General features: G+C 49.5%; 1 protein-coding gene across 12 annotated transcripts in view; it reads right to left on the bottom strand.

Moving 5' to 3' along the window:
- RASGEF1C (RasGEF domain family member 1C) overlaps positions 1-24,201 on the bottom strand; it is an 80,735-nt gene that overhangs the window by 34,632 nt on the left and 21,902 nt on the right. For 7 of the 12 annotated variants that reach the window (XM_038551720.1, XM_038551725.1, XM_038551731.1 and 4 more), the window contains one exon: positions 1,651-1,769. The exons of 2 other annotated variants lie outside the window; for them this stretch is intronic. The gene's annotated coding sequence lies outside the window, so the exon portion shown is untranslated. Of the gene's footprint in view, positions 1-1,650; positions 2,028-20,587; positions 20,719-21,330; positions 21,476-24,201 lie in introns of those variants that run through there. 3 more of the 12 variants (XM_038551728.1, XM_038551726.1, XM_038551723.1) reach the window with 3 other exon arrangements.

Genomic DNA, 24,201 nt, shown 5'->3' with positions numbered 1-24,201 from the left:
CGGGGCACATGCTCTGAGCGGACAGTGAGTCAAGGGTCTGGCTCACAGCAGCTGCCCATCCATGCATGTGCCCTGGACCTGTGTTTCCTCGGCCAGGTTCTGCATATCCCTGAGTGCAAGTCTCCCTGAACTAAGCCTTCAAGGTGCTCATGGCGGTGAGTCCTGGCCAAGCCTATGTCTGTTTTACCACCATTCCCCAGGCCGGACATTGAAGTCACCCCCAGCTTCTTAACTATGGAGTCCCGCAGGCTCACTACCAGGACCTTCCAGAGGACAGAGTCTCCCCATCACCCTGCTCACCCGGCCTGTGCTGTGCCCATCACAGATGGGGACCCAGGCCCATTTCTGTCTGTCTCCTGTTACCTCTGGGTTATCTGGCCCTGAAAGTAGAGTCAGGATGTGCAGAGTCAGAGCTGATGTTGGGAGGATTGGAAGAAGCCCCCAAGGGTGGCTTGGGAACCAGTGTGGATGGCAGCCTGCCCAGCCCTGGCCCCGGCAACAGTGGCAACTTTATTTTCACCTCCCCAGCAGCGCTGGAAGTATTCCATTCTTAGCTGATGAAACTATAAAATGTCACAAAACCACCTCCTGCCAACCCGGTGGGGAGGCTGCCGTGCACTTGGGCACACAGGGGGCTGCCTGTGCCCACTGGGGAGTGCTGGGCAGCTCTGGAGTGGGCGCCAGCTCTGCATCGTGCCCATGGCCCTGTGTGGGAGCCTCACTCCACAAGAAAGAACACACATGGGGCTGGCAAAGTGTGGTGCCTCCTCCTGGCACCTTTTCCCTGCAGTGTTGGGGCTGCCCTGGATCCCAGTCCAATTTTCACAAAGATGAGCCAATAGCATGGGTGAAGGTGATTCTGGAAACCTCTCTGCAGGACAGGGTGGTCTACCAGACAGTGTGGGAGAAGCCTTCCTGGGGGAGGCCAGGATCTTCAAGAGATGAGCTGGGAAGCACCCAGAACACCTCCAGGCCTGGCGTGCCACTGGGGCCTGGATGTGGAATGTTGGGCACATGGGGAGGGAGGTGGGCTCAGACTCAGCTCTGCTTTGGGACAATAGGCTAGAGGCTGGGGTGGGGCTGGAGACCAGACCATCATGATCCACAGCGATGTCCAGAGTGGACAGGTTGCCAGGGTCACCCCTCTGACCTCCAGCCACCCACTGTGTCCCCAACTGAGTCTCCTGGATAGTTTCTTGCTACAGTCTCTGGGTGCCTCCCTCCCTTGGCTATTGTGTGGAGTGGCACTGTTCTAGGTACTGTGGACCGAGCCCACTTTCTCAGAGCCGGTGGAGGAAGGCAGACAAGAAGCAGGCCAATGTGTGCAGACAGACTGTTCTACTGAGGCACGTGCTCCACAGGGTGTGCCTAGGCGAGGGGAGAGGTGGGTAATGGCTCCCTTTATAGAGAGGGTAGGTGAAGTCAGAGCTGTGGTCAAGGCCCACCAGTCTTCCTGCCCCTTCCTGCAGGTGTGCTGGTATGCACCAGGCTGTGGGAACCCACCCCTGGCCTCCACACGGGGACCCCTAGAGGCACAAACCAGCCTCCTCCTTCCTCCAGTAAGGGCTCCAGGCTGCCTGAAGCACCGAGAAGGGTTGGGGCAGGGGTGGTGCCATCTGTGCTCAGAACTGAGGACAGGAGACAGTTTACCTAGAGACTCAGCCGTCAGGCCCGGGGGCTCAGCGTGCACAAGAGCTCAGTCCAGCTGGGGGCGACATGCTGTGATCATGGGAGTGCATGCTTGGGTGGCAGGAGCCAGGCTGTGCATCCTGAAGAGACAGTAGTCAGTGACTAAGTCAGGGGTCAGGGAGAGTGCAGGGTGCTGGGGTATCACATGCTCATGTACAAAACACAGCCACATGAAGAGCGAGTGCCCCATATGCCCCTGTCCCATAAGGAGCTGCTTGTATTCACCTCCTGTCCATTCTTCCAGAGCTGCTTCATGCAAAGACAAAGAACTAGAAATACATGTTCCCCTCCTCTGTCTTCATCAGCATATTGTACACATTCTCCTGTGCTCTCTTCCCTGACAATGCATTTGGGGGATTCTTTCTTTCTTCTTTCTTTCTTTCTTTTTCTTTCTTTCTTTCTTTCTTTCTTTCTTTCTTTCTTTCTTTCTTTCTTTCTTTCTTTCTTTCTTTCTTTCTTTCTTCTTTCTTTCTTTCTTCTTTCTTTCTTCTTTCTTTCTTCTTTTTTTTAAAAAGATTTCATTTATTTATTCATGAGAGACACAGAGAGAGAGAGAGAGAGGCAGAGACACAGGCAGAGGGAGAAGCAGGCTCCATGCAGGGAACCTGATGTGGGACTTGATCCCGGGTCTCCAGGATCGCGCCCTGGGCTGAAGGCAGGCGCTCAACCACTGAGCCACCCAGGGATCCCTGGGGGATCTTTCCATAGCAGGGCAGAGTGTCTTTGCTTTATTTATTTGTTTCTTTGTTTGTTTGTTTATTTAAACTGTCCCATGGTATTCTATGGTTTGGACGTCCAGGGGTAATTTTTAAAAGCAATGATGGAGCAACTCAAGTGTCCACCGACAGGTGAATGGATAAACAAAATGTGGACTATCCTTACAATGGAATATTGTTCAGCCTTAACAAGGAATGGAACTGTGACACGTGCAACACCATGGATGAGGCTTGAGGGGAGTACGCAAAATGCGACAGGCCAGCTATAAATTGACGGACGCTGAGTGATTCCATGGAGATGAAGCACTATAATAGTCCTGTTCATAGAGACAAGGAGTTGGAATGGGGGCTACCAGGGCTGGGGGGCTGGGGGTGGGGGAGTTAGTGTTTAACAGAGACAGACTTCCAGGTTTGCAAGCTGCCAAGGGTTATGGAGATGGACGGTGGGGATGGCTGCTAAGTAATATGAATACATTTAACGCCACTGAACCGTACCCTTAAAAATGGCTAAAATGGGGGCACCTGGGTGGCTCAGCAGTTGAGCGTCTGCCTTAGACTCAGGGCATGATCCCAGGGTCCTGGGATCGAGTCCTGCATCGGGTTCCCTGCAATCCAGGGTGCCAGAGATGATGAACGAATGATGACGTGAGGATGCTGTTACACATCTGTTAGTGGGGTGTCTACTGCCATTGGGGTGGTGGCGAAGAAGGCTCAGTGGTACAGGAGGGAGTACTGTGCACAGAGCTCGACCTGCTTACTGGAGCAGAGAAGACTACAGTGGGGCACTGAAATGGGCGTCATTGATGTGCATCCCTACCACCCTGTCGGTCCGGTTGTTGTGACTTTGTGTCATTCCTTCGAGCTCAGTCATCAAAGTCATGATGATGACAGGCCCCAGGAACACCTGGACGGATCCCAGGGCCCTGTGTGGGGATATGGTTCGGGTCAGGGGCGTGTCCACCCTGCGACAGGGTCCCTGTCTGGTACACATCCAAGAGGCACCAAGCCACTCTCTGCAGCTGGAACTCCCAAGCCCAGTCTCTGACCTGTCCAGTGCAGGTTCTCTTGCCCCAGGACAAGCCACTCACCGGGCCTAAGCACACACTGGACCTGCCCACCGCCTCCCAGACGCTAGGCCTCAGGCCAGCCTAGGTCTTCCTGCACTGTGTGTGGTCTAAGAGGGGCCTGGCCGCACTCACTGCTGTACCCTTGGGGCAACCCCACCCTCGGCCTGACACAGCGGGTGCTCAGTGTGTGATGTTCAAGTGACTCAGCGATGCTCAGTGTGTGAGGAAAGAAGCTTGCGCTGGCTGGCCTTGGGGTCCCCAATGCCCTGTGTGCCCTGTGTGACAGCCAAGTGGTATCTATTCACATATGCAAAGCTGGTTTAACATGAAAAAAAATCAATCACTGTAATCTACCATTTCAACAGGCTAAAAAAGAGAGATCATATCATCATATCACTTGACATTAAAACAAGCTTTTGACAAAACCCAGCACCCATTCATGGTAAGAATTCTTAGCAAAGTAGGAATGGATAGGAACTTCCTCAACTTGATAAGGAACATCTGTGAAAAATCTACAGTTAAGAGCTGACTATATCTTAAAGTAATATGTTTTTCAATAAAAGATAAATAATTGTTAAAAACTTGTGACCTAACATATTCTTCAGGTGAATTTCTCATGCTTTCCTGTTGAATGACAACAATACTAAATAAAAAGCTTTCATGTCAAAAAAAAAAAATGCACACAGGGCATTTGGGCTGTGGGCATTAGCCTCAGGTGCTGCGTCTCTTTCCCAGCCCAGACCCTGGCTCTGGACCCAAGGCCACCACCCCTGGGGCCTCCAGCTGTCAGGTCTGCGTCCTCCGTGTACATTGCCTTTCCCTGTGGCCAGAACACCAGGCTTTTGCTGGGGGGAATGACCATGCCCTCTGCTGAATATGGAAGGGGTGGTGAGACCCACAGGGAGGCTCCACCCTCACCTGGCCAGGGGCAGGCACCGACCCAGGCTGGGCCCATCAGGCGCTGCTACCCTGAAAAATGTACCCGAAGGGGGCCCAACCTGAAGATGCCTGACCCCTGCAGGCAGGAGTTGGTTTCTGAGTCACAGCTTCCCCTTCCTACGCATGTGCTTCTGCCTTGGTTTCCCTGCTCATGTTCCCTACTCCTGCTGCCCGGCCCCCACCCATCAGGTGCATCTGTCTCCTGTGTGTAGGTCTCCAGGCCTGGCATCTGGGTGTCCTGGGGCTCCCACCACAGTCACACAGGTGGCCAGGCTGTGTTGTGTCAGCGGGGAGCGGGCCCCCTGGGAAAACCACCCTGCAGCTGAGCACCCTTCCTTCTGGAGTTGTGCTCAGACCCTGAGACCACTTGCCATTGGGGTCTAGGGTAGGACAACTTTTTGGGGCTGTGTGGTCCAAGCCTAACTCCTGTATGGGAGTATGGGAGACAGGGGGAAATGTCTGCAGGGACAAGCATTGGACCAGGTGGGATTAGAAGGAAGGTACAGACCTAGACGATAACCTTTCTTTCATTCCCCAACTTTTGACAGAGATATGTGTACCCAATATCTAACTCTCCTCTTCACTGGAAAACACAAAAGCTGACCTGGCAAGAGGCTGGCAATGGCCCTGGGGTGCTCTATGTTCATCCCCCCTCCCCCAGTGTGAGGTTCTTAGAGAGAGGCCAGAGCTGTGGCCACAAAAAAAAGTACAGCTCCACTGGGCTCCTGGGAGGCTGACCACATGCTCAGATCTTCCAAGTTTAAGGAATGCTAGGACTCCTGACTTGTATGCTTGGTATTCTGATTTTATTTATTATTTTGTTTTTCTTGGGGTGGTGTGGAGCAGAGGGAGAGGGAGAGAGAATCTTAAGCAGACTCCACACCCAAAGCCCAAAGGAGCCCGAAGCAGGGCTTGATCTCACAACCCTGAGATCACAACCTGAGTGGAAATCAAGAAATCAGACACTCCACTGACTGAGCCACCCAGTAGCCCCAGGTACTCTGATTTTAAAGGTGGCAATTAAACCTATTTAAAGAAAGAAAAAAGCCACCATGAGGGCCACACTGTGAGACAAAAGCATATTTAGAAACAATATCTTTAGCTCCCAGTCTGCAACCACCACTCTGTTGTCACAGTCCCCAGTAGTGTTGGTTGGCATTAAAAAAATCTGTAAAAAATGGAAAGCCATAGAACCTATGGAAGAAAAGCATGCAACTGGTCAGCAAAGCGTGTCTTGGGGCCTGAAGAGGAGATGTGCTCTCAGGCACCTCTGGGGGCTGGGTCGGGTCCAGCTGAAGGGACAGAGACAAAGATGTTCCTAGAGGATGGCTCTTTGCTTCTTGAAGAGTCTCCTGGGCTTTTCAAGTGCCTTCACGTGCTAAGAAAAGGAATATTCCCTCCTCTTCGGTTTAGGGAGAAGAGTCACGAGATTAAGTGCATAAAGAGCCCAGCATCATGCCTGCCATGGAGATGAAGGGGCCACCAGGACCAATCCTCCCAAGGGCCCTGGAACCACAACACGGGGTGTTATTCCAACTGCTCATGGTGCTCTGTGCCAGAACAACTTGTCACCTGGGTTCCTGCGATATACCAGGGTTTCCAAGCTGGCTGTGGCCTGGATGGCCCTTTCCCCTGCTCATCCAGTCCTGTGGCCACTGGGCCTTTGAGAGCAGCTATGAATGGCTGCCAATTTAGCCATGCGGGCTAACATATGGCCACAACTCCAAATCGGAGCCTTCTGCCTTTGCCTTAGTATGTAGCAGATTGTGTACATCTATACCTCTCAACCCATCAGCCCCTCACTCTTACATCTTTTTAAAAAATCCTGGGAAACTATGCTTAACATCAAATTTGCCATTTACCTATTTTCAAGGGTACTCCTCAGTGGCATTAAGTACACTCACACTGTTGTGCAAACATCATCACTACCCACCTCCAGAATCTTTTCATCTTCCCCAACTAAAACCCCACATCCATGAAGCAATAATGCCCTGTTCTCTCCTCCTCCCAGCCCCTGGCAAGCACCGTTCTACTTTCTGTCTCTGAATGTGACTATTCTAGGTCCTCGTATAAGCGGAACCATGTAGTATTTGTCTTATTGTGACTGGCTTATTTCACTCCACATAATGTCCTCAAGGTTTATCCATGCTGCAGCGTGTGTCAGAATGTCCTTCCTTTTGTCAAGACTGAATCATATGGTGCGCACGTGCACACACATACACACTGCATGTTTTCTCTATTGCTTTATCCACCAATGGGTATTTGAGTAGTTTCTACCTTTGTCATACTGTTTTCCACAGCAGCTGCACTATTTCTCATTCCTTCTGACAATGGAAAAGGATTCCAATTTCTCCACACTGAGGCCCGTTCTTTTATTTTTTTTTTTTTAAGTTTTATTTATTTATGATAGTCACAGAGAGAGAAAGAGAGGCAGAGACATAGGCAGAGGGAGAAGCAGGCTCCATGCACCGGGAGCCCGACGTGGGATTCGATCCCGGGTCTCCAGGATCGCGCCCTGGGCCAAAGGCAGGCGCCAAACCGCTGCGCCACCCAGGGATCCCTGTTTTGTTTTGTTTTGATAGTAGCCATCCATCAGGGTGGGAAGTGGTATCTCATTGTGAACCTTGATTGTGATTTTGTGTTTTGCTAGTGACTGGTGATGGTGGGCATCTTCTCACGCTCATTGGCCATTTGCATATATAACCTTTGGAGAACGGTCTATGCAAACTCTTGGCTCATTTTTGAATTGACCAAGGTTTGAAACTTTGTTTTCTTTCAGAAATTTTATAGTTTGTGGTCTTATGTTTAGGTCTTTAATAATCTATTTTCATTTTTGTATGTGGTATTAGGTAGGGGTCCAACTTCATTATCTTACACGTGGATATCCAGTTTTCCCAGCACCATTTATTGAAAGCAGTGTCCTTTCTCCACTGAATGGTCTTGTTGAAAATCATTTGACTCAATATACAGGGTTTGTTTCTGGGTTCTCTATTCCATTCCATTGGCCCATATGCCTGTCTCTATGCCGGGACCACACTATTTTGATGACTGTAGTTTTGTAGTAAACCAGGAAGTGCAATTCCTCCAACTTTGTTCTTTTTTTGAGATCATTGTGGCTGTTCAGAGTCCTTTGAGATTCCATCTGAATTTCAGGATAGAGGCTTCTATTTCTGCAAAAACACCATTGGAATTTTGATAGAAATTGCATTAAATTTGCAGATTGCTTTGAATAGTACTGACATCTTAACGAAATTAAACCTCCAATCCACAAATACGGGGTATCTTTCCATATTTATTTGTGTCTTCTCTCATTTCTTTCAGCCATGTTTTATACTTTTCACTGTATAAGTCTTTTGTTTTCTGGGCTGAGTTGATTCCTAACTATAAATCCCTAAGTCTATTCTTTTTGAAACTATTGTAAGTGGGGTTGCTTTCTTAATTTCCCTTTTTGATTGTTCATTGTTAGTGTGTAGAAACACAACTGGTTTTTTTGGTGTTGATTTTGTATCTTGCTATTTTGCTAAATGAATGTTAATTATTAGTCCAATAGGTGTGTGTGTGTGTGCATGTGTGTGACAGTGTGGTGTGTGTTTAGGGTTTTCTACATATATGATCATATCATGTGCAAAGAACTAATTTTACTTCTTCCTTTCTGACTTGACTGCCTTTATTTTTTGTTTTTTTTGTGCTGACTAGAACTTCTAGAGTTAGATGCTTAACCAACTGAGCCATCCAGGTACCCCTGAACTTTTTATTAATATATGATACCCTTCCTTGTCTCTTGTAACCATTTTTTATTTAAAGTCTATTTTTTATTATTATAGCCACCCCACTCTCTTTGAGTTACCATTTACATGGAATATCTTTTAATTCTTTGGATTTTTGGATATAAGCTGAGTCTCTTATAGACATTGTATAGTTTAATCATGTTTAAGAAATCCAGTCTGCCAATCTCCGTCCATGTAATTGGAGAATTTAATCCATTTACATTTATTTATTTATGTATTTATGTATGTACGTATGTATGTATTTATTTAAAGATTATATTTATTCATGAGAGACACATGGGCTTTGGCCTTTTAAGTCCCCTGGAATCCTCTTCAACCAGTACAGATTGCAGAGGGAGAGGTAGAGACACAGGCAGAGGGAAAAACAGGCTCCCTGTGGGAAGCCCAAAGAGGGACTTGATCCCAGAACCCCGAGATCATGACCTGAGCCAAAGGAAGATGCTCAGCCACTGAGCCACTCAGGCATCCCTCCACTTACATTTAAATAACCAAGGAGGGATTTACTTTTCCCATTTTGTTATTTTTACTACATGTCTTAGCTTTTTGTCCCTCACTTCCTGCATTACTGTCTTCCTTTGTGTTTAGATAATTTTATAGTAAAACATTTAAATTATTTTGTTTCTTTTTGTGTATATTCTATAGCTATTTTCTTTGTGATTACCATGGGGTTGACATTTCATATTTTGAAGTTATGACACTCCAGTTTGAATATCAATAGCATACAGAAACACTGCCTTGCCTCATTTCATTTATTGATGCCACAAAATCATATCTTTATGCAGCATGTGTCTAAAAACATAGACTAGTGATTATTTTTTTTAACAAAAGAATACATCAGTCTCTATAAAATCATAGAGAAAGCAAAAGGCAGAGTAACAAATCAAAGTTATCATAATACAGGCTTTTATAACTAACTGCCCATGTATCTATCTTTACCAGAGATCTTTATTTCTTCATATGGCATCAAGTTACTAACTAGTATCCTTTCATTTCAACCTGAAGGACTCCCTTTGGTATTTATAGTAGGGCGGGTCTAGTGGCAATGAACTCCCTCAGCTTTTGAGAATGTCTCAATTTTCCCCTCATATTTTAAGTACAGTTTTGCTGCTTAGAGGGTTCTTTTTTTACTTTTGACAGTCTGAATATATCAACCCATTGCCTTCTGGCCTCCAAAGTTTCTGATAAGGAATCTGCTGATAATATTATTGAGGATTCCTTGTATGTGACAAATCACTTTACTCTTGCTGTTTTCAAGATTTTGTCTTTCAACAGTCTGATTATAATGTATTTCAGTGTGGGTCTCTTTGAGTTTATCCTACTCGGAATTTGTTGAGCCTCTTGCATGTTTATATTCAGGTTTTTCATACATTCTGCCCTGTCTCTCTGTTCTCTTTCTGGGACTCTCACAACATGTGTGTTGGTCTGCTTAATGGTGTCCCACAGATCCCTTCAGTTTTGTTCATTTTTCTTCAATCTCTTTTCCCCTGTTCCTCAGAATCAATCATTTCAATGGTCTCATCTTCAAGTTCACTGATTTTTCTATCTGCTCAAATCTGTTTTTGGAAATTTCTAGTGAATTTCTCATTTCAGGTATTGTATTTTTCTGCTCTAAAATTTCCTTTCGGTTCCTTTTTATGCTATTTATCTCTTTATTGATATTTCTATTTTGTTCATATATAGTTTTCCTGACTATCTGACTTTAACTTTAGCTCTCTGAACATCCTTAAGATAGTTGTTTTAAAGTATTTGCATAGTAAATTCATCACCTCATCTTTCTAGGGATAGTCTCTTTTACTGTTTATTGTAGGTCTTGTGATTTGTTATTGAAAATAGAATGTTTGAATCTTATAATGTAGTAACTCTAGAAATCATATTTCTGCAGCATTTTCTGTTTTCTTTTTTTTTAATTGCTTTAAGGTACCCTTTGTCCCAGGATCAGACTGAGGTATAAATTTAAGGTCCTTTACAGGTCTTCTCTGAGCCTACACCTTTCTCTGGGCATGTGAAGTGACTTTCTAAATTTCCCTGTATACGGGGTTGCTTTTGAATATCCTAGTCCTTAAATGTCTGGCTTCCAAAAGAGGAAAAAGGGAAAAATGAAGAGGGAAAGTAACAGGTTCTGGCTCTTTATGTCCCCTGGAATCCTCTTCAACCAGTACAGATTGCAACAATGGTGGCCTGCCTCCGTCTGCACCTCTGTGATCAGAAACAGCAATAAGCATCAGAACACAGATTCCCCAGTATTTGCAGGACAAGGCCCTTATTGCCCACCTTGGTTCCACTAGCTGTGGATAAGCTACTCCAGGAACATATGCATGGCTGTCTGTTCAGAGGCTGGGGTGGTGGTGGTGGTGGATGGGTAGCTGCTACTGTGTTAAGAGCTGAAATTGACAAAATTAATGAAATTTTCCAAGGCTTCTTATGGAAGTTGAAAGTCCAGAATAGGTTCCCGAGTTCTAAAATGGTTACATCAGATGGATTGTGCTGGTTCAGCTAACTGATGGTGAAGACTTGGTGCTTCCTGCTCCACTGTCTTTCCTAATAACCCTCCTCTCCCCATTGTATCTTTAACTGGATATTGCTATTGGATTTTATATGTGGATCTTTTATTTTAAGGTTTTATTCATTTATTCATGAGAGACACAGAGAGAGGCAGAGACATGAGTAGAAGGAGAAGCAGGCTCCCTGCAGGGAGCCTGATGCAGGACTCGATCCCAGGACCCTGGGATCACGCCCTGAGCCAAAGGCAGATGTTTAACCATAGAGCCACCCAGGTGCCCTATATGTGGATTTTAAAATCTCATTAGTTCTAAACAGTCTTGTTTTTCCATAATACAATTATGTCTACAATTAATGGTGACTTAATCTCTTCCTTTCTGATGGTTAAATCTTACTTACTTTTCTTGTCACAATATATTAAACAGAACTTTCCAGGACAAACAAAGATAATAATGCTGGTGAAAATAAGCATCTTATATTGTTCTATCAGGGCCAGGTGTGCTCTGGGGATTGAGCTGAGAGCCTTTCTAGGATGATGTTCCTAGTCCCTCTGCAGGTTTTTGGGAGGACCTGGGGCTATACGGTTCTTGTGTGTGTCCTGAAAACCCCAGGTCTCTTCCTTTCCTCATAAGAAAGAGTGCCTGTCCAGTCCAGCTGGGCCTCCTCAGAGCCCATGCTTCAGCCTTGTTCAGTTTTACTTTTATCTGTGCAGAGCCTACAGGAGCTCCAAGAAGAAGCCTCAATTACAGGTTTCCTCACAGGGTCCACATCAGACATACTCCCCAGATACCGTGTTTGGAGCTTCAGCCAGACCAGGGCATTATTAAAAGAGCCAAGTGGGCATCTTTGCTTGGAACTGCTTCTGCAGGAATGGGGACAGTTCCTGTACCTTTAGGGGGTGGGGAGCTGAACTTGAGGCCTTTTCCAAGGATCTTGGATAAAGTGCCTGTGCCACCTGACCCGGACAGTTTCTATGCTCCAGAGGCCTCAGTTCAAGAGAAAACACGTGTCATGCTTTATGCGTCTTTTGTTCTCACATGTCACTTAATCCTTCAAACAACCATATGGGAATGATTGCTGACTTCATAGTTGAGAAAACCTGGATCCTAAAAGATAGGATCCCAACCGACATGCTTCCTTACTTCCTGCAACCCCTTCTGCCCACTGGCTAGAACCCTGCTTAGGGTGGGGGTGGGGCTTACTGGGTTCTGGCCAGTGAGAATGCCACATCCCCTCCACTCACCCCTGACCAGGGACCCAAGTTATCCAATCAGAGTAAATCCTGGGCCTTGTTGGGAGATCACCCTAGAGACATGTTCCCTTGATATGTTTTCCTCTCTACACTTTTACAAAAATTATAAGAGTCTGTAAACACACCTACAATTTAAATAATAAGAATTGTCTATTACTATAACTAGATGAACATCTGTGAATTAATACCCAGGCTAATATAGAAAGCATTATCAGTACCTTAAAAATCTTTCATGCACCTTCCCAAATCAAGCTGACTGCTCAACCCTCAACTCTAGCTGATGACCATCCTTTGTGCCAATCATTCTTTGCTTTTTATTATAGTTCTACCTGGGTTCTATCCCCCAGCAATACACCACCTAGTCTTGAAAATGGGGGCAAGCACACATGAGATATCATGGTTCAATTTCCCCTTCTCTGGGAGTTGACAAGGCCCCTTCTGGGGAAGTTGTGAGCAAGGTCACAAGTAGTCTTGGGAAACATGCGTCTCTTCACAGTTGGGTGCTTAGCAAAACTAAGGTGGGGACGAGGCACTGGAACGTGCAGCAGAAATACAGTCAGAGGGAATGGGCTGCCATGCTTCCCGCTCTCAGGGAAAAGCCGAGAACTTCAGTGAGTGACACCCATGCCCTCAGCAGAGCGTGAGGGAAGAGATCTCAGGAGCACATGGTCAGGACAGGCCAAGTCCTCATGAGAATCTGGGCCAAGCTGCCCTGGGTGTTCTGTCTTTGTTTTAAGAAGACAGCCTGATAGAAATGGGGGGATCTTAGTGATGACCATCTCTCTGGGGTCACACAGGACAGCTCAGCTCCCTCCACATCTGGTGCAGAGCTGCCCTTGGGGATCTCTCCATCATCCGCCAAGGGATCCCTCCTCATCTCTTATGTTGGGTCACCTGCTTTCTATACCTTGTCTCCTCATCTTTCTTGGCTTATTCTTTCATTTTGATGGAGCACTTCCTCCAATTGCTTCTTGAAAATTGATCCTTAGGGAGAAATTTTTGAGACCTTATATTTTTGGAAACGTTTTTACTTTACTGTCATACTTGGTAGTATGATGGAAAGCTCAGTGGGTATAGAATTCTAAATCAGAAATCATTTTCATTAAGAATTTTGAAGGTATTGTCTTCTGGCTTCTTTCTGAGCTTTGTAGATATTTTTGGGTCCCAGTAGGGTGATTGGCCATTCTGGCTTTCCCAGGACCATTCAGCTGGTAGCATTGAAAATCCATATCCTAAGAAACCCCTCAGCCCTAGGCAAACCAAGATGGTTGTTTGTCATAGTCCTAAGTGTCCTGAACTTTCACAATGATGCACCTTGTACAGGTCACTTCCATCCCTTGTGTAGAGCACTTGCCAGTGTCCTCTGCTGGAAACTCAAGCCTTCAGTGCTGGGATATTTAAGCAATTACACTGAAGACTTCCTCTCTTTCCTTTGTTGGGAACTCTTACTACTCATGTTGGACCTCCTGGACTTGTCCTCCCATCCATGGTAGGCTTTTTTGGATGTGAAAGAGTAAATCCCATCACCTTTTCTTCTTTCTTTTTCTTCCTTTCTTTCCTTCCTTCCTTCCTTCCTTCCTTCCTTCCTTCCTTCCTTCCTTCTTTCTTCTTTCTTTCTTCTTTCTTTTCTTTCTTTCTTTCTTTCTTTCTTTCTTTCTTTCTTTCTTTCTTTCTTTCTTTCTTTCTTTCTTTCTTTCTTTCTTTCTTCTTTCTTTTTTCTTCTTTCTTTCTTTCTTTTTTTTTTAAAGGCCAATTTGACCTGGGCCTGTGTCGCCAGAAGTGGAAAGAATCTTGATGCCAAACAATTGCTCCAGTGACACTCCTGCTTGTGGGGCTAACAGCTGCCCACCTGTGGCCTCATTTATCCCATAGAAGGTGGGCAGGGATGTACCAGTAGAACTCTTTGCTAACTTGGAGATAATTCCTGTAGGTTTCCCCTAGTTGCTGGTGAATCCATCCTGCACCCTTCTCAGGTCCCTCCTGCAAGAAGCCATCCAGCGCTGCCTGGGCCTGAGGAGCAGAGAGGGGTCAGTGAGGGCTCCAGGGTCCAGTCAAGGCATCACTTCCCTCCATGAGCAGTTGGCCTCTGGCTCCTCCAGACTGGGCACCCCTTACTTTCCATACACCCAGGCATGTTGTTCTATGGACTGAGACATACTTTTCCAGGCTGTGCAAGGGGTGGGTTCCATGCTGGAAAGAAGGTTCTCCGTGTTGGTGACACATACTGGCCACCGCTTCACCACCTGGGGTCCCTCCACCTGGCTCTGTGGAGCAGAGCCTCCAGGGAAAGACCATCAAGCTGCTTTCCCACATTCTCTCATCCTAACACAATTCCAGTGTCATCCCCATCATCCAGGTCAGCCTCGCCTCTGTGAAGAAAAACCTGGCTCCCTATTGCTGATAAGCCATATGCAGTATGCCTGTCACCAATGACACACGGTTAGGAAAGCTTTTAAAATGCCTTTAGAGCCAGGACACCTGGGTGGCTCAGCGGTTGAGCATCTCCCTTTAGCTCAGTGCATGATCCCAGGGTCCTGGGATTGAGTCCTGCATCGGGCTCCCCACAGGGAGCCTGCTTCTCCCTCTGTCTGTGTCTCTGCCTCTCTCTCTCTCTGTGTCTCTCATGAATAAATAAATAAAAGCTATTAAAAAATACATAAAATGCCTTTAGAGCCGATGGGTAGAAAATTAATCTCCAATTAGGAGCATAGGGCAGAGAACTGAGAAGACTACCTCCTTCAGCAGGGGCAGCAATAATCCACCCACGACTTAAGAACCTGCCAGTGAAAACCGGCTGATCCCTAGTGTGGATTCAGGAGCATTTCCCTCAGATGCTCTAAGGCTTTGGCGTTGGTGTGCTGCTCTTGACGCACATACCCACAGCAGAACACAAGGTGGTGTCACCAAGAGGGGGCACAGAGCACCGAGGTGGGGCGCACGCCTGTATTCAGCCCACTACCCTGGAAGGTTGTGGATACTGAGAAGAGGAGAGGCCTCACTTAAGAGAATAACCAGTTTCCCTATGGTGACCACCACCCCACCTGCCCACTGCCCCCATCGCCAGTGGAGCCCCGGGAAGGAAGGAAGGAAGGGTCAGCAGAGAGCAGAGCAGTAGAGAAAAGGGGACTGTCTGGGTCTCTGCATTTCATATGCCTGGGCCAGACACTGTGGACATGGACAGGTCACCTCCACAGCCTTCAAGCTAGAGAAGTGTCTCCCAGGCAGGGAGGGGTGCAGAGGACCCTGGGGCCCGAAATGTGGATCACCTGCATGGCCAGATGGGGCCGTGGGCATCCCCAGTGTGAGGTGCCTCTGACATCTAGTGCCTAATCCTAGCTTCCCACATCTAGTTCCTGGATGCAGCCGGGGTTGCTCAGATGTCCATACAGATCGGGACCTGCACTCCTAGAGCCATAAGGACTGTCCACAGACAACAGCAACCTGGTTTCCTGCTCACCGGCCCTGCCTTCTTTCTGAAAATCAGAATGGTGTTTGCTTGCCACCTGCTCACGGAGACCCCATGCAGAGGCTGAGCATTCACCCCTGAGTCTCTGCAAGTGCCAGGTGATAATCCTGCTGGGCCAGGAGATGGAGATATTTGCACTCCATGCCCAAACACTCTGGGGGCCCCCAATCCTGGGCGGTGGACCCAGGGGCCAAAGACCACATACCAGCATGTAGAGCAGATGCAAGAGGGAGTCTCAGATTCTCAGAGCCAGAATGGAATGATCGTCCTGGCTTTGATCCCCTCTGGGCTACCCTGAGCAACAAAGCCAGATGGCCTTTCATTGGTGACATTAAAAAAAAAAAAGATTTTACTTATTTATTCATGAGAGACGGAGAGAGAGAGAAAGGCAGAGACATAGGCAGAGGGAGAAGCAGGCTCCCTGTGGGGAGCCCGATGCAGGACTCAATCCCAGGACCCTGGGATCATGCCCTGAGCCGAAGGCAGACGCTCAACCCCGGAGCCACCCAGGTGTCCCTCATGGGTGACATTTGATAAATGATACCCCTGGTCTCACTAAGGAACTTTCTCTACAGGCATGTATTGTCACAAACTGAATTATGTTTATTGCTATTCACATGTTGGTGTTTTAAGCTACTTTCATTCCTCTGCCTTTCCACATACATTTCTGAATGACCTTGTCCTATCTATCAAAAAAAACCCTGCTGGGACTTGGGATCAGAACTGCAGTAAATCTGCAGATAAATTTGTGGGAGAATTGATAATGCTCCAACCCATGAGCCTGGTATGTTTTTGATGTCATTGATTTTTATATTTATCTTCATTATTTACTTCCTTCCACCCGCTTTGGGTCAATTTTGCTTTTTTCCCCCTTAGTTTCTTAAGGTGAAATTTGTAAGTATTGATTTAAGACCTTTCTTCCCTTCTAATACAATAATTTAATGCTATTGGTTTCTTCTAAGTACTATTTGAGGCACAACCCACAAAATCTCATGTAATGTTTTCATTCTCCTTCAGTTCAAAATATTTTCAAATTTGCCTCGAAATTTTCTTCTCTGTGGACTATTTAGAAATGTGCTGTTTAATGTATAAATGTCTGAAGAGTCTTCTGTTTTTGTTTCTATATTTTGGTTATATAGTTTATATGTTACATAAAATAAAACTATATTATTATATTTTTTATTCAATTTGTATTATATATCATTGTGTATATATCTTTGATTTCTATGATTTGAGGTAATACACAACCGTAGGATCTTGCTTTCCTGAGCTCTCTTTTTCTAAAATCTCCATGGTATTTTGCAGTTTCCTGGAGCTCCCCTTTTCGGTTGGCCAGCCAGAAGGCACGGGCTTTAGTCACCCCCCTCTGCTGAGCACTTCCCCATGACTATACCTGTGTCTAGAGGTAGGAGGACAGAGGGAGAAAGAAAAGCAGTGGGTTCCTCTTGCCTTCCGGGGGATAAGAGCTCTGCTTGGAGAGGAAGGTGCCCCACATTTGGTGGGAGAGGTAGAGTGGAACCAGCCTGGAACCAGAAGACTGGTGCTTGTATTTTATTTTGCAGTTTTATTCTTTTTAAAAATTAATACTTGTTTTTGTTACATGAATTAAAAAAACATTTTTTTAGAGATTTTGTTTGTTTATTTGAGAGAGTGTGTGTGGGGGGGTGGGCAGAGGGAGAGGGAGAAGCAGGCTCCCCACTGAGCAGGGAGCCTGGGATCATGACCTGCGCTGAAGGCAGATGCTTCATTAACTGAGCCACCCAGGTGCCCCTGCTACCTGACTTTTTACAGTCACTTTCTATTTATGGGAAGTGATGTTGGTGATTTAGGTAAGAACATAAAATTTCATCACAGAATATATTCACTTTAGTAAATGAATTGATTTTACAAAAAAAAAAAACCAGCAAGATGATGCCAGACCTATGTGCTTGCTTGCTGTGTCCCAGACATGCCATCCACACTGCTGCCTCTGACTCAGGCTTTTCACTGTCTCCTCTGTTTTAGAACACCCTTCCCTTTGTTCCCTGGAGGTCCAGCTGCAGGGTCCCCTCCTGGAAGGGACCTTCAGAACCACAGCAGACAGGGGTGAGGGGTGCTGGGGTCAATGCAGAGAAAAGGTCCTTTGAGCCACTGGGGCTCAGAAGGGGCCACATCCAAGAGCCAGTCAGCTGGAGAAGAGGTGCTGTTGGCAGGTGGATGTGAGCAGCAAAGAAAGGCGCAGGCACCTCCCTGAGCCTCAGTCTCCCCCCACGCCCAAGGGGGCTAACAGGCCTGGGTCAGCTCAGAGCGGCTGGGACTCAGCACCAACACTGAGCATCCCGTTACAGGCCCAGGCCCTTCCCTCAAGTCCTTCTCAAGGCCCGTGAGTCCATTGCCTGGGCTCCGGACTGCCTCTCTGACCTTGTGTCTGATTCTTCCCATACTCTCCATACTCCCCTCTCACTCCTGCCTCAGGGCTCTGTGCTTGCTGTGGTCCCACTGGGAATGCTCATCCTCCGGGCCTTCCTCTGGTAGCCGTCCTGTACCCCCTCCCCTGGCTGCTCGCCATGCACTCACTGTACCCCGAGCCTCATTTGCTGTCCTGTGCCATTTATCTGAGTGTGAAGTTCTCACGTGCCTTTTATCTACTTGCTCATCACCCGTCTTCCCCACATGGCCGTGAGCTCCTTTGGGGCACAGTCTTTTCAGTCCTGCTTGCAGCTGTGCCCCCAGCATCTGGACCAGGGCTCTGTCAATCAGTGCTTGCTTGCTGGGTGAACACAGGGACAGGTGGATGGGTGGATGCACGGATAGTTGGCTGAGGGAATGACAGTCACTGGGAGGTCGCTGGCCGCAACAGCCCATGGAGGAGGGTGGAGAGAGTGCTTGGCAGTGTCTGGCAACCAGCTGAGGCTGACAGCGGTGACCAGGCTGCTCTGTGGCCTGGCCAGCCAGGCAGCAGCTGCCAGGGAGCAACATGGCCTATTTTGTGAGGGGAACAAGTGTCTTATTTACACGGAGAATGAATATCAGACTCTGTGAAGAGCACATTTGCCAGTGAGATGTGTGAAGGGAGGACTGGGGATGAAAGCGCTAACTGTTCCTGCGCTGAGAATCTTTCAGCCCCACAGGCCTCCTGCTAGGCCACTCCTCCAGTCCTGACCGCCTCATAATGGTGGGACCCCTGCCCCGGGAGGGCTCACCACCCTCCTGTGAGCACTCAGGGTCAGCTGCTCCTAGTTTCCTCTCCCGTTAAATCTTCTGATGGCTCTTATGGCCTCCGCCCTCCTTTGGTGCTTTCCCTCCTCCCCATGCTGCACTGGAACCACCCAGACCTCCCCACTGCCCTGCCCACCCTGCAGGCCACTTGCCCTGTCTGGCTCTGAGTCCCTCTCTGTGTGGCACCTGCTCACCGGGTCACGTTCCTCTCCTGCTCCCGTTGTCCTCAGGGCTGAGTCTCTACCATGTTGGCAGCTGTGTGATCTGTCCTCAGGACTAACCTCAGTGGGTGTGTCTCCCTCCTGTGAGTAGAGCCAGGATGACCCCCCCTGTGGCTCCTGCTCAGGTGTGGGCCTGGAGGGAAGGGGCTCTCATAAGCACCTTGAAGCCTCTCCAAATCAAAGCCCTTGAGTCCCAGGAAGTGGAGGACAGCCTGGGTCAGAAGGCCATGGCCCTGGTTCCAGGATGTGGGAACCCCACTATGAGACACTGGCCACGGAGGCCCTCCATTCTAGGCCTGCCCTCCATTCACCTCCTCAGGGAGGAAGCACCCAGTGAAAGGAGCATAGGGGAGAAAAACCATTCACAGCTCAAGTTTTGTGGCTCCTGAGCTATAAGAGCCTGGGACTTTTGGGTTCCCCCAGCTGCACCCACAAAGGCAAGGCTCAGGCAGGAGTCATCTGGGGCCTGCAGCCTGGAGCAGGCAGGACAGGGGGCATCTCACATTCAGATGCAGAATGGAGGACCGTGGGGCAACCAGGATCACGGTCCTCCCTCCCCATAGCCTGGGGCCAACATCACCCTTTTGGGGGCCAGGAGACCCTGGAGTTGACAAGCATCCTGAGGAACTCAGAACCTGCCTTTTTGGCCGAGGGCCTTGTTTTCAGGAACCCTGGCGGCACTGGGCACACCGACTCTACTGCCCCATCTCCCCGCTGGTCAGCCTGGGCCACAATGGCATGCCCAATTCTGCAGCAAAAACAGCAGGTTCCGTCTTGGAGCATCTGCGGGAGTCACCCACGCCTCCCAACAGACACCTCAAGGGCACCTTCGGGGAGGAGGAACGGTCGGCAAAAATAAACACTTTTATTTCTCCCTGCAGCTTCTGGGAGTTGCTTCAAAGAATGGTCTGGGGAGGCAAGCCTGTGAGGCTGCAACTGGCTCTGTGGCACCCAGGGGTGGGGGGCAGCATGTGGCCCATGGGGGGTCTGCTCCGCTGTCTGGCTGTGAGATAGCCCCCTCACCTGGCTGGGCCTCAGTTTCCATACCTGTAAAGTAGGCTCATCAGACCTCCCCCACCCGGTAGGTAGACATACTTGGGTTGGGAGCAGGGTCAGTGCTGCACCCATATGTTCTGCCCACCCCCCGCCCCACCGCTCCCCAGGGTGGGCCGAGGAGGACCAGGGGAACCACCTTCTCTGCCAGCCATCTTCCTCATCACACCCCAACAGCTGGGGGGCCGCCCCAGCCTGTCCCCCGCCTCCCCACAGGCAGGACTTGCTCCCAGAGCAGGCTGCCTGGCCTCCATCACCACTCGTATTGTCCTGTCCTCTCTCTGAGCCTGGCCACGTGCACCTGGGGCTGTCCCGGTCAGGGCCCGGGGATCCCAATCCCAGGGTGGCTGAAGAGGCCGGGCCCAGAGCGCAGGGGTGCTCCACATCAGCGCAGAGTGGGGGCTGCACGGAGCTCACTCCCCAGAGCCACTCATTTCCTCCTAACTAGAGGTCCGTCAAGGGTCTAGAGAATCTTAAAGGACAGAGAAATCATTTCATTTCTGTCCTGAATTTGGGAATTTGGGTGAATGAGTTGAGAACTGCACAACTTTTTGTTCACGGTGCCCAGTCACTGGGACACAGCTGCAAGGTCCAGACACATGGTAGTGGGTGGGGGTACCCAGAGGGTTGGGGAGCCAAGATGCCAGAACAGGTGCTCCCGGCCCTCCTCCCCATGGACAGTGGGAGCCGGGGACCCACCTCCAGCCGGAGTAGGGCCACTTATCCAAAAATAACTCCAAAAAGCAAGAAGCTGCCTCGAAATACTCGTCATTCTTGCTGTAAGAGGAGGCTCTCATGGCTGAACTTTAACAAATTCGTCATCGTCTTTTCTGGGAAGAACAAGGGGAGATGGAGTCATCTGTGTGAGAATAAAACAAAGAAGCATACTGTTTTCCTCTGGCTTCTCTCAGAAACATCCAGCAGACAGAGAAAAGGCCGTTGTCAGAAAGTCAGGGAAGCTGTGTGTACGTGTGTGTGAGCCACCCCCCAGCCTGGTGGTTCCACTCGCAATTGTGAGTTCAGTTCCCTGCCCTGTCCTGGGCCACAGGCCGACATCAGGGCTACGGTGCACAAACACACCATTGTGAGTTGGCTTCTCTCAAGACCTGCTGAAAAGCAGTTCTGTCCTTATGTGCATTTCACAGAAGGGAAGACTGAGGCTCAGAGAGAAGACCTGACCTGTGCTGGGTCACCCAGCTCAAATGGCTCTCAAATTGATTGGCAGACTTTTACCGTCTTCTGCAAATGGGTCCAGGGTAGCCCAAAGCAGGGACTGGCTCTGATTTGGGCGGGTCTCCACATAGGAACACCCCAGGCAGCTTGTGTGGGGAGGGGCCCCGGCTGGATGGTGGGCTACTCAGACCACAGACCCTAGGGGCTACCCCACTGCACGGGGTTAGCCCCGGGGCCTGGGGCAGAACAGGGTCTCCTGGGCCACTGACCTGAAAGATGGTCAAAGAGGTGCTGCCGGGATCCAAGTCCTGCCTAAAGGCCACACAGCCACTTGTGGAGCAGTGCAGAAGCCAGCGAACCCCTGTTTCTGGGGCCAGGACCACTCACCACTGGTCAGCTGCGGGCATTGGACAATTGTCACCACTCTCTGCATCCAGGGGCACTCATAGATGCCCTAGCTCCTGGTCAGTCTGCATACCTCCTGTGCTCAGGCTGGCAAGAACCTTCACCCAGAGAAGTCCCTGACCTGAGAGCCCCCACAGATCTGCTCCACCCTCCCCAGCCCCGGAGCCCCCACAGAGCTTCCTAATGAAGTGGACACCAGTGTGCTGCCCCATGTCGGTGAAGGGGAGGGTACAGATATGAACCAGTGAAAGTCACAGTCCAAACCTGGCCAATACATGCGTGCCTAAACATGGACACGTGGGCATCAGAAAGCAGAACGAGCCTCAGCGCAGAGGGGACGGCTTGTCTCCCTCCCACCAGTTCAACAGAGCCCCCAGCAGGAGCAGTCGTGAAGGGGGGGGTCATCGTGATCACAGCGTGATCACAGCGGCACGGCTGTCACCTGCACTGGCTCGCGCAGTCCTTGCCCACCTGTACCAGGTTGCTCTCTTGCTGTTTCCTGGGAGACAGCAGCGGTGGCTTACCCCGCGGACGAGGGAGCCAGGCTGTGGCACTGCGTGACCCGGAACCCAGCTCACCGCACTCCGCGTGTGTGCCCGTGGAAGCCCTGAAGGATGCTGGAGGAGCTAGGGCTTCCAGCAGGAGGAGGAGCAGTCCCAGGATTGGGGACACCTGGATGCCAGGTGCTGGCGGGTGATGCAGACAGGGCTCTCCCTGAGCACGCCTGCCCTGGGCAGCCCCTTGGGTCCCTTGAAGAGCCCGGCCTCAGGCTTAGGGCCTTTGGGACATGAAACCATTTCAGTGTCTGTCAGTTGCGGCATTCCAGGGTCACTTTTGGGGTATGTCTAGGCCCTATGTAGCTATTCGGCTAATCACATTCCTCATATCAATTCACGTTTTAAAATTAGCATTGTTCTTACCAACACTATCTATGACCTCATGGGTCTAATGCACTGGGTATATGCTTTTTAAAATGTGTTAAAGTAAACACATCAATATGTAATAACTCAGCAGTGAACAAACACATTGTTGCACACTGCTGGCTGCCAAGGACACATGGCTGTCACATGGCGTAGATTTCTGGACCTCCTACCTGGGGTCTCTTAGGCAAACCAAGCTGGTTCCTCGACGTGCCTGGGCCTCAGTGGGTCACACCCTCAGGCAGCAGGTGGCTCTGGAGGCAGAGGCCATGGCTGCCCTCCCAGCCCCCATCCTGCAGCCCTCCCCACTCCCCGAGCACTCCTGCAGATGGAGGCTAGGGAGGGTGCTGGATGATCCAGCCACACTGAGTGCCTGCTTCAGTCTTGCAAACACATCCTGAGGAGCATCAGGCCTGTCATCAGGACAACTCTGGGTTCTGCCACCGGCTGCAGGCCGAGACAGCTGTCATGCGTCATACCTCCAGCCCTGTCAGGCTGCACTGGGCAGGAGGCAGGGATAGAGAGCCTGGCCTAAGGGCCACAGAGCAACTGGGGCTACTTCCAGAAACACCCACCCTGTGGAAACGATGTTTTTGGGGCCAGTGGCCTATCAGGTGCCTGGCTCAGCAGCCCCAGTGTTTTCCCCCTTGGGGAAAAGAGGCTGGCTGCCTCCCACCCAGCACAGGGGCTGCGTGCTGTTGTCCCTAATTACTCAAGCTGATTTCACTGAAGGCTCACGCTCTGCTCACCTAGCAGCTTCTCCAAGAGAGTAAGTTTCTAATTGGCTCCATTTTTAGCCTCGTCTGTGCTCCAGCAGCCCCAGTGAGGGCCCTCAGGTGAGTGTGTGCACCATCCCCTGGCCACGCTGCAGCAGGTGGACCGCGTGAGGTCGGGGTGTGGCAGGCGCTGGCAGGCCAGAGGGAGACTGGGTTTGCCTCTGGGCTCCACGCCAAGACTTGGTCCTGCAGCAGCTGCCCAGGGTCAGGGTCACTGCAGCTTCTTCCTGCCCAGCATCTGTCCCTCCTTCTTCTGTCTACAAAACCCATTGTGTCCTCCCTCTCCAGCCTGGGATAGAAGGGCATATGGCCCTGATAGCCTACCCAGGGCAGGAACTGCCTTGGCCGACAACGGTTTGAGATGGGTGTGGGATCCAGGCCTGGGCACCAGTACATTTCATCCCTCCAGCCTTTGAAATAGATTCGTGGTAGGCATAGTACCGAGACTCAGTTCTTGGAACATTTACTAACATTCATTATTGCACTGTGTCTTTCTGCTCAGGTCAAGGAAAGCCTAGGAAATAAGTGTGAAGCTGCTGGGACCTCCTCGTACCCACCCTTGAGCCCACATGGAGAAAGCAGAGCCAAGAGGCAGAGAGATGGACACTGGGTCCTAGATCTAGCTATGCCTGGCTTTTTATTTACAGTCACAAACACATTATCTCTTTGAGCTTAAGTCTGATTAAATTGAGATTCTACACATGCCATACACAGAGTCATAACACCCCAGACTCTTGATGTGGGTAGAATATGCCCACATGGAATACACCATCCCTAGCAGGCAGTAGCTATGCTGCAGAGGCAACAGGCTTTGGAACCGGAGGGTGATTGTGGGCTTGGTCCTTGTTGGCTGGGACACTTGGAGGATGTCACTTGCCCTCTCACATTCTTGCCTGTAGAATGGGCCTAATGACCCCAGCTCCCAGGCTGATGTGCAGAGGTGACATCTGGTTAAACTCAGTGACAGGAAGAATCAGCCTTGGAAGGGACATTCTGGGAGTGTGTGTAGGGGCTCAGCTAGCACCCAGGCCCAGAGAAA

The sequence above is a fragment of the Canis lupus genome, chromosome 11, assembly GCF_011100685.1.
Source record: "Canis lupus familiaris isolate Mischka breed German Shepherd chromosome 11, alternate assembly UU_Cfam_GSD_1.0, whole genome shotgun sequence".
Lineage (NCBI taxonomy): Eukaryota > Metazoa > Chordata > Mammalia > Carnivora > Canidae > Canis > Canis lupus.
Note: the sequence above shows the minus strand (reverse complement) of the source record. Positions and strands in the feature narration are given on the sequence as shown.